Here is a 10,348-nt window from a genome sequence, read left to right as displayed (position 1 = left end):
TTGTCCCCAGTCAAGCATCCCAGAGCCCCAGCTCTCCGTCTCCCAGCTTGATCTCAGACCACAAAATCCAATTGCCTCCCCAAGGCCTTCACTGACTGACAAATTGCTGCCCCGGCAATGGTGAAATGGTTACCAGGGATCCCTTTGGCAGCAAATCCATGAGCAAGTTGTATATTTCTGTGGAAAGAATTTGGGTTTAAATCCCCCAACTCTGTTTCTCCCCAGCTCTGTGATTCTGAGCAAGTGACTTAGCATCTTGGAGCCTCTGTTTCTTCTCCCGTAAGATGGGCTGTCATTGGGGCTTGTCTCCAAGATGTAATTAAATAACACAACAATATATTTTTTAATTGCGGTAAAAATATATATAACATAAAATTTGTCTTTGTGACCATTTTAAGTATACAGTTTTGGGGTATTAAGTACCTTCACATTGCTGCACAACCATCACCACCATCCATCTCCACAATTCTTTTCATCTTGCAAAACTGAAACTGTACTCATTAAACACTAATTCCCCATTCCCCTCCCCCCAACCACCATTCTAGTTTCTGTCTCTGTGAAATTGACTAGTCTAGGCACCTCATATAAGTGGAATCATACAGTGCTTTTTCCTTTTGTGACAGGTTTATTTCATTTAGAATAACATCCTCAAGGTTTGTCCAGGTGGTAGCATGTGTCAGAATTTTCTTCCTCTTTAAGGCTGAATTATATTCCTTGTATGTATACAACACTACACATTTATTTATCCATTCATCCATTGATGGACCCTTGGGTTTCTTCTCTATTTTAGCTATTGTGAATAATGCTGCTATGAACCTGGTTGTACAAATATCTCTTTCAGTCCCTGCTTTCAATTCTTTGGGGTATATACCTAGTAGTAAAACTGATGAATCACATAGTAATTCTATATTTAATTTTTGGAGGAACTGCCACACTGATTTCCTTAGTGGCTGCACCATTTTCCATTCCCAGCAACAGTGCACAAGGGTTCCACTTTCTCCACATCCTCACCAACACTTTGTTATTTGGAGTTTTTTTTTTTGATAGTAGCCATCCTAGTAGATGTGAGGTGGTATCTCATTGTGATTTTGACTCACATTTTCCTAATGATTAGTGATGTTGAGCATCTTTTCATGTGCTTGTTGGCCGTAGACAACAATATTTTTGATTAGTGCCTGGAACATGTTGGGGGCTAAAACCTGATGCCCATAATTACAGATCCTGTGAGATACAAATCATGATTCCAGCTGAATCTTTCTTGTAGGTCGGAATGCTTGTCTGCTCCAGGCCTCAGAGCCATTTAGAGGGAGAAAGCTGGTGCTTTCTCTTGCCTATTCTCTGAGACTGTGGGAAGTCACTTCATGTCTCTGAGCCTCATCAAGATGCTCTGAAGACATATAAAATAAATTCAAAACAATCTTAAAGGTGGTGGAAAGATCACTGTACTAGGAGTTGTACAGACCTGGGTTTGAGTCCTGCTCTGCCGTTTATTAGCTGTGTGATTTGGGCCAAGTCATCTATCTCAGATTCCGGCATAAATGAAGCATTCCATGGATATTTGTTAAACAGGTGAATGAATGAATGAATGGGTGAATGATCTCTTTCTCATCAGTAAAATTATACCCATTGCTGGAATATTCTATCCACTAATACAATGTATTTGCAGAGTGCTTTGCAGTTTTGAAACTACTTGGGATGTGGTATGGCTGAGTGGTTCAGAGTATATATTTGCATATTTACAAATAGACAAATCTCAGTTTGAATCCCAGCTCTGCCAATACTATCCATGTGACCTTAGACAAGTTATGTAATCCTTCCAAGCCTTAGTTCCTCTGTTTTTAATATGAGAATGATAGGAATTCTCACTGTACTAGTCAGCCGATGATCTTTGTTCCTGATGTTCAAGTTCTTACGTAGCCCCTAGTGAAAATGAATAGGGATGATCTACACAACCAATAAGATATTGCTAAAATGATGGAGCGTGACTCTTGAGCACGCCATAAAGGATACTGCAGACTCTGCCTTGGAGGCTTGCTCTCTCTTGGATCAGTCAGTCTGAAGGAAGCCAGCCATCATGTCATGAGGATGCTCAAGCAGGAGGCAAGGAACTGCGGCTTCCTGCCAGCAGCCAGTACCAGTTTGCTAGCTTGTGAGTGAAACACCTTGGAAAATGATCCTCCAGCGCCAGTCAAACCTTCAGATGAGGCTGCAGCCTAAAGAGACACCCTGAACCAGAACCACTTGGCTAAACTGCTCTCAAATTCCTGACCATCAGGAATGTGTGAGGATTAAAGAATAATAAATTAAAAAAAAAAACAAACTATGCGTCACTTAGTAAATGTTTACTGATGTTTTAAGATGCTAACTTTCAGGGAAATTTGTTATAAAGCGATAGATACCTAGTACACTCACCTCATAGGGCCACTGTGAATTTTAAATGCATGTAAAGGATCTTTCCTGCACAGTGCTTTACCCACAATAACAGCTCAGAAAATATCACTCATTATTGTTATTTTGGGCCATAAAAGTAAGTTATTTGCTCTTTGCTCTGATTTAAGGACTTAGAAGGGGTGTGTCTGTAAAAACATGCACTTGAGAGGCATCAATAAATTAATTAAAGCACAGATGATGTGGAGCCAAGAATATAACCTTTCTGTTATCTAAGCTAAAGAGAGGGGAGACGGAGCAAATAAAAACCTAAAAGGCTGAAGGTTCTTTCCAGCATGCAAAGATTTAAGTAAGTCAGTGGCAGAGACCCAAATTAAATACAAATTACGAAGACTGGAACACTCAGAGCGCTGTATAAACAGACATGGTATTATGGTTTCCTGTACTTTATAAAGTCTATGAAGTGCTCATGGAATTATCTCTTTTAATCCTCCCAATAAGTCCTGTGGGATGCTTATGCTTGTGTCCATTTTATGGAAGGGTCAACTGAGACTCGGAGGCCTGAGGCAAACTTCTCAGGAACATACAGTCATCAGGTGCTAGTGACGGGCTTCAGACCGAGGCTTCCAGTCCTCTTGACTCAGACCAAGCCCAGAGGTTGTTCCATGATACCAGGCTTCAGTCTCTCTCTCTCTCTGAGCTTCAATTTCATGAAAAGTAGGGTTTGGAAGAAACCAGAGACCACATGTTCAGAAGCTTAATGCACAAAGCGGTTTATTTAAGTGCAAAAAGCAGGTCGACAGCGATTGCTTTCTCTACTATAAGAAAAACAAGAGCACACATTCAACATACACAGCAAATGACACTGGGCCTCAGAGTTGGGGAGGCAATAGGGACTGGCGAGGACGCTGGCCAACTGAAGAGCATACGTCTTTTCTTGACAGGGTGTTCTCCTTGCTCTATCCAGGTGCTGCCATGCAGGAATAGAAGCCTAGGGCTGCCAGATCACCTGCTTCTTCAGGAGAAGCCTGAACCTGTATTCTATATGAATTCTCACCAAGTTTAAAAGTTGGGTCAAAGAAAATAAAAATAAAACAAAACACTGTATGAGTCAAACACACACATCCACAAGCTAATTCAGCTCATGCGCCACCATTCAGTGACTCCTGGACTAGATACTTTGCAAGGTCCCCTCCTGCTCCAGGGCACGCTGTCTCCATCAGTACTCAGCACGACTGTCTGTTTACACGGGATACTGGGCAGCCTCATAAATATTCCAAAGTGGTTTTCACGTGCAGATGTGAGCTGTGTCCTCAAATAAATTCCAGACTCTCTTGAGGGCGGGGACCAGGTCCCTGGTTTCCTGTGGGTCTTTGTTTCTGACTCTTTCAGTATAAGGTGCAGCCACTCAGGGTGAGGGCTCATTCAGCTGGGGCAGAGGGTCAGGCTGAATGATTTTCCCCAGGCAGTGGCTCTGGAGAGCTGCGAGTCTCACATCGCTGAGGTGCGGGGGAGCTTTGGATCTTGGGAGGGCAGCTTCCATCACTGCTGGTGTTCTAAGGAAGTGAGGCCAGGGAATCAAGGTTAATGACTCCATCTATATCGTGTCTGCCAGATTTATAAACGAGGCTTCTGTTTCCTTTGGGAATCGGGCCTGCTGCTGGGCAGATGTGGCTGCTTTCGCAGAGAGAACTGACTTCCTCCAAATCCTCCCAAATGAAGAGGCAGGTTCCTCTGGGTGTCCTCTCCCTGGAGTCCCCGAACCATCTCATAGTGTCTCATAATGTGGGTCCCGGAGCTACCCTTCTTGGGTTTGAATCCCAGCTCCTTCACTTACAAATTAAACAACTGAAATTGCTTCTTGATCATCCCTGCGCCCATAATGGTGAAGAATCTGTGTTTAAAAATATAACTTATGTCCTCTGCTCCCCAGGGTCTTATAATTTAATTGAGGAGATAGAACCAAAAAAGTTACAAAGGTTTAATATAGATATGAGAAGTTATGGTCCGTAGCAGTAAACGATCATTAGCAATTGAGTTGTGCAGAAAGTACCATAAGAACAGAAAAGAGAGGAAGGGTAAGCTGGGACAAAGTAAGAAGTGGCATGGACCTATATACACTACCAAATGTAAAACAGATAGCTAGTGGGAAGCAGCCGCATGGCACAGGGAGATCAGCTCGGTGCTCTGTGTCCACCTGGAGGGGTGGGATAGGGAGGGTGGGAGGGAGACGCAAAAGGGAGGAGATATGCGGATATATGTACATATGTAGCTGATTCACTTTGTTATACAGCAGAAACTAACACACCATTGTAAAGCAATTATACTCTAATAAAGATGTTAAAAAAAAAAAAAGAACAGAAAAGAGGAGGAGAAGAACACAGTGAGATTCATGCAGGAGTGTTAAGGCTTTACAAGCTGTTGGAGCTGGTGGGGGAGCAGGGGGCATTGGTGAAAACTGCTCTGCTGGCCCCCACTGAAGAAGACAAGGTTGAACAGTGGTTAGAAGTATGGACTTTGGAAACAGACCTAGGTTTGAATCCTGAATTTACCAAAGGATTCTTTTAGTTGAAGGTGACAGAGACCCAGCTTCAACTTAAGCAAAATGGGCCTTTACTGATCCACAGAAGAGGGGGTAGCTTACAGAATAGATTGAGGTAATTAGGGCAGTTCTGAGGCCTGAGAAACTGGAGGCCACTGGGATTGTCTGACTCTGCCCATCTCATTTCAGCTTTTTTTTCTGCCCCACGTCACACTCTTCTGCAGCAGATGGGCCTTCTCCATCTGGTAGCACATGTGGCACCTAGAAGCTCTGGATAAGGGCCTTTGAGTTCTGTGACTACAGAGAATAGGCTATTTCTCCTCCAGCTCCAAGTAAAAAGTCCCAGGGAAAAGCTCTGATTGGCTTGGCTTGGTCACATGACTTTCACAGGCCCTTCTCAGTGACCACAGAGGAGTGTGGTCCTGTGATTGGATAGGCTTGGGTCTTGGAGATGGAGTCTTGTGAATGGCAGCTCCACCAGAACCACAGTAGTAGGGAGGGTATGGAGAGAGGCTTCCACTATTCCAAGAAGGATAGGATATTTATCAATGCTTTGTTTTGGTAGAAGGTCTTAGAAATAATCTAGCCCAGTGTTTCCCACTCCTGGATGAACCTGTTAAAATTCAGATTCCCAGGCATCACTCAACACCCTAAACCTGTCTCTAGGGATTAGAGCCCAGGAAGCTGTTTTTAACCAGCTTTCCACATGACTCCAGCGATCAGCTAAGTAGGGAGACCACTGGTCAGTCTACCCCAATCTTATAATTTTATTGGCGAAGAAAACTAGGCACAGAGATGAAAGTGATTCACCCAAAATCACAGATCCAGGAAATGGCAGAAGGGAAATAAGACTTGAGTTCACCTGCCCTGCAGTGCCCCCCTCATTCTCCTTATAGCTCCTTGTTTTCCCTGGCTCTTCCACTGTCTCCCCAGACCACACAGGGAGGAGGCCCCATGAGCCACCTTTCTACAACTAGATGTCTCTACTACTGAGTCCCTAACACTGACCCTCCCAACACACTCACACTAACACACACGCATGCACACGCACAGCTAGACACTCTTCCTCCTTCTCCAACAGCTGTGTCTGGAGAAAAGTTGATGTGATAAGATGGGCTGCAGAGATGGCACTTCAGGCAGGGGGAAGTGGGAAAGGGAGGGAACCGCAGAAGGACTGGGTGAAGCATCCCCCAAAGATAACCATGGCTAACCCCACAGGGCGCTCTGAAGCAAGAACGGTCCTTCTTCAGAGGTGTCTCAAGTTGGGTCTAAATGGTCAGATCTTTGTACTCCCACGTGGATTACTAATTCGCTGTGGGCTGCCCTGAGAAGGGTTATGTCTTTGGATGAGGTAGTTCTCTGCAGCTGAGGCAATCCCTGAAGGGCCGGCAGGTGAGGACCAGCTACCGACAACACCCGCACGGCTGGATAACACGTCCTTCCTTGAAGGAGGATTCGGGCAGTGCGTTAGCATGTCCACCATATATAAATGTTTATAATTTACTGTAAGTAATATTTGTAATTCATTTATTATAAATATAGTTTCCTATGTATTCTTATACATCATGATAACAGCACACTTTTCCAAAAATGCTCAACATGTATTAGACACTAAGCTAAGCACACTGCCTTGTTACTACATTTAATCGTTACAATAGCACTATGAGGCAAATATTGTTACCCTTATTTAACAGATGAAGAAGACGAGGCTCAGAGGGTTTAAGTAAGGTTACACAACTCGTATGCAGTGGATCTAAGATTCCAACCCAATTCTGTCTGATGTCAGAGTGCTATAGTAAAACCACTATAATAAAACTGCTGCATGAGTTATTCAGGTAAAGTGGGGGAAGAAGTGGTTACCAAGAATCAGCAAAGAGGAGGCCACTGCATCTGGAGGAGTCTCGACACAGAGGAACGCACCCGACGACCTCTGAGAGATTCCTGCAGTTCCCCACTAAGATTCACGAGCAATTCAGCATTATTTAGCTTACCAGCGTTTTCAGTTACCTTGTAGAACGTGAGCACATGGGATACGGGAGATGTATGCTTTGACTAGAAAGAGAAGACAGACAAAGGAAAGAAAATTCCTGCCCATAGGATGGTCTCGAAGTACTGGGGAGGGAGTTCAAGATAAGGAGCTTGGGGAGATCCCATAGGGTGTCCAGAGTCTGAAAAGTCAGGTTTGGGCTAAGAAGGTAGTTAGGAAAGTGAGTCAAGGGAAAATTTCACAAATTAACCAAAGGTCGGCCCTGTCTTGGGATTATATCCCACAAAATCTCTAAAATTAGAAAGGCTCTTGGAGATCATACAATCCAACCTTCTCAAATTTTAGCGAGGGCGATGGAGACCTAGATATGGCCTGGCTATGGCTTGACAAAGACTGCAGAGAAAGAATAAATGAAAACATAGGTCTCCAGATGACAGTTGGCACTATTTATTAACATGCCTCCCTTTTTTACCTCAGTGTTGGTTAAGTTCTCTAAGCAGCAGATGCTGAGATAAAACAACGAGTGTAAAAGGTTTACTGGGGAGTAACAACCCTTGAAGGAAAAGGGAAGGGAGCAGGATTGGACAGAGGCAGCTGTCAGACCGCAGTAGAGCCCGGGGCAGTCTCTACCAGCCCAACGGGGAGCCCCGGAGCAAAGAGTGCCCATTAGAAGCATCTACACTGCTCTATTCTCTGCTTCTATGAGTTTGATTATTTTAGGTTTCTCACCTAAGTGGAATTAGTCCTTCTGTGCCTGGCTTATTTCACTTAGCATAACGGACCAGGGACCGTTGGGGAGGGGGAATTGGGGGGTTGTTGTTCCATGGGTATAAAGTTTGTTATGCTATGCTAGATGAATATATTCTAGAGATTGCTGTAGAGTACAGCACCTATAGTCAACAATACTGCACTGTGCGCTTAAAATTTTGTTAATAGACTTATCGTGGTGATCATTTTACAGTATATACAAATACCAAATCGTTTTATGTACACCTGAAACTAATATAATGTTATATGTCAATTATACCTCAATTTAAAGAAAAAGAAAACTTTTGCAGGTGATGGATATGTCTATCACCTTGGCTGTGATGATGGTTTTAAGGGTGTATGTACATGTCCAAACTCATCAAATTGTATACATTAAATAAATGCAGTTTTTTGTATATCAATTATACCTCAGTAAAACTTTTTAAAAGCATCTGTTCTGGGTGGGAATGGCTGGGCCCTCTTATCCCTCTCATGTTTAGCCATTGGCTGGGGCCTCCCTCAAAGGGTGCGACCTTGGGAGGCGGACCACACTCCTCAGAGCTGGACAGGGAGTCCTTCCCTGAAGGGGGATCTGAGCCATGTATTTCTGTGTCGGCCACAACTCTCAACGGAAAGAGCTATTCTTCTATCTTTTTTTTCCTGACTAGATAAATAATCCATGTCCACTGTAAATATCTGAACAACACAGAAAAGTAAATGGCAAAAGGTAAAAGTCACCTAAAACTGCTAGTATTTTGAAAACATCCTCTTATATATTTTTATGCATATACATGTATATTTTATGTAAATGGTATCATATAATACAATAAGTTTTTATTGTTGACTTTTAAATATATATATATATTAACTCCACTCCACTCCTCCCTGCCCTTCCCCAAGTAAACAATAACAACATTGTGCGTGACCACCTTATGTTTTATGGGCATATAGGAATTTTAAAAGTGTTTTTACACAACAGAATTTTTTACACCCTCACAACAAGTACCTTGTCAGCTGGCAAATGTAAGCTTCCCCATTTCCAGAGGAGAGGACTGAAGCCTAGAAAGATTAGGTGGTTATCTAAGAAAGTCACTGAACTTGTAGGTGACAGAGCCAAGGCTCAAAGTCCAGGACTTTCCATCCAGTGCCCTTCCCTGTAAATGCCCTGGCCTAATACCGACCAGGTCTCCTTCTGCTTGACTACATGCACCGGACTCCTCTCTGTGACTGGTAACATATCAGGTAGTGAACTTTCCATCCCAGGAAATAATCAAGCTAAGTTCTGATGGCCATTCATCAGAGTCGCAGGGTTAAGCAGATTCTTATGCTGCAAGAAGGTCCTGCTGCAACGCCATAGAAGGAAGTGCAGTGCTGTTACTGAGTCAGCATCTACTGGCAGACAAGAAATCAGCTCTGGCAGCTCCTGTGTTTACATCGCCATCTCACCCTCCAACTAGCAGTGTTCATATGATAGCTGGATTTGGGGGGTTTTTTCCCCCAAATTTCTATTTTGCTCTGCATCTGTATAGAAATGCCAACACTGGCCCATTAAAAGAGACAAATGATAATATAATAGTAATAGCCCAGTTTTTAAATCCACATGGGCTGCTTTGGCCAGGGTGGAAAATGTGCTTGTTAAAATGTGAGGAGGTGCTCTGGCTGGTTTCCTTGATGCAAACACAGATGTGCCAAGTAAGCAACCAATAATCAAGGCATTTAGTTAGGTGGTTAATTTCCAAGCTTTCAAGGATGAACATTTAGTGGCCAAGAGCATGGGTCTCCATGTCAGCTAGACGTGGGTTCAAGTATTGGTCCCTCCACCTCCGGGCTTTATGATCTTGGGCAAGTCACTCAACTTCTCTGAGCTTCTTCACTACTTCTTAACAAACAGTAGCTGTTAACAAGTAATAATGCTAATACTGCTATTACCCCATTACTAGTATTATAAACTCAAGTGCTACAAAGGCTTCTCGGGCTAGAGGTTCCCCCTAACTCAGTTTATTAGATCTCTCCCCACTACACTGACCTAAGCCACGGACCCAATCCCTGAGCACACAAGTTCACTTCACTTTGCACTATCAAATGTATGCTCTCTTAGCCTAAGATAACACGTGTTTCAGGCCCATATTTCACAAAGTGTAGAAAGAATAGACCTACCGATATTAATTACTGGAAAAAAGGAATTGGTGATCAAATAAGTTTGGGATATACTCGGTTCAACTTGGTTAAATGAAGTGAAACACTTGGTTAGAGACACTCGGTTAAACAAAGTGAAACAGATTTATTTCCTGCAGGACTTGTCAGAAACTTTTATATCCCAATAGAATTTGTGCCTCTCTAACAAGCAGATATAATATTGTATTAATCTTGACATTTTCAGTTGCAAATGGCAGAAGCCCTGCTGAATTTAGGTTATGCAAAAAGACACTTCATTGGTCATGTAACTCTATCACCTAGGATTGTATATACTTTAGGTTAAAAGGGTCCAGGGGTTCATATTATGCCATCTAATCTGTCTCTCCTCCCTCCCTCCTCTCCCTTCTTCTTCCTGCCTATTCTCTCCTCACCTATTTGAACATCTCTTCCCTGTTTGGCTTTGTTATTAGGCTTTTGTGTTGGACAGCAATATTGTTTCACGGAAGTCTCAAGATTACAGTCTAGGATACAGAGAAAGAAAATATTTT

Source organism: Balaenoptera acutorostrata, chromosome 13, assembly GCF_949987535.1.
Source record: "Balaenoptera acutorostrata chromosome 13, mBalAcu1.1, whole genome shotgun sequence".
Lineage (NCBI taxonomy): Eukaryota > Metazoa > Chordata > Mammalia > Artiodactyla > Balaenopteridae > Balaenoptera > Balaenoptera acutorostrata.
This window is presented reverse-complemented; position numbering follows the sequence as displayed.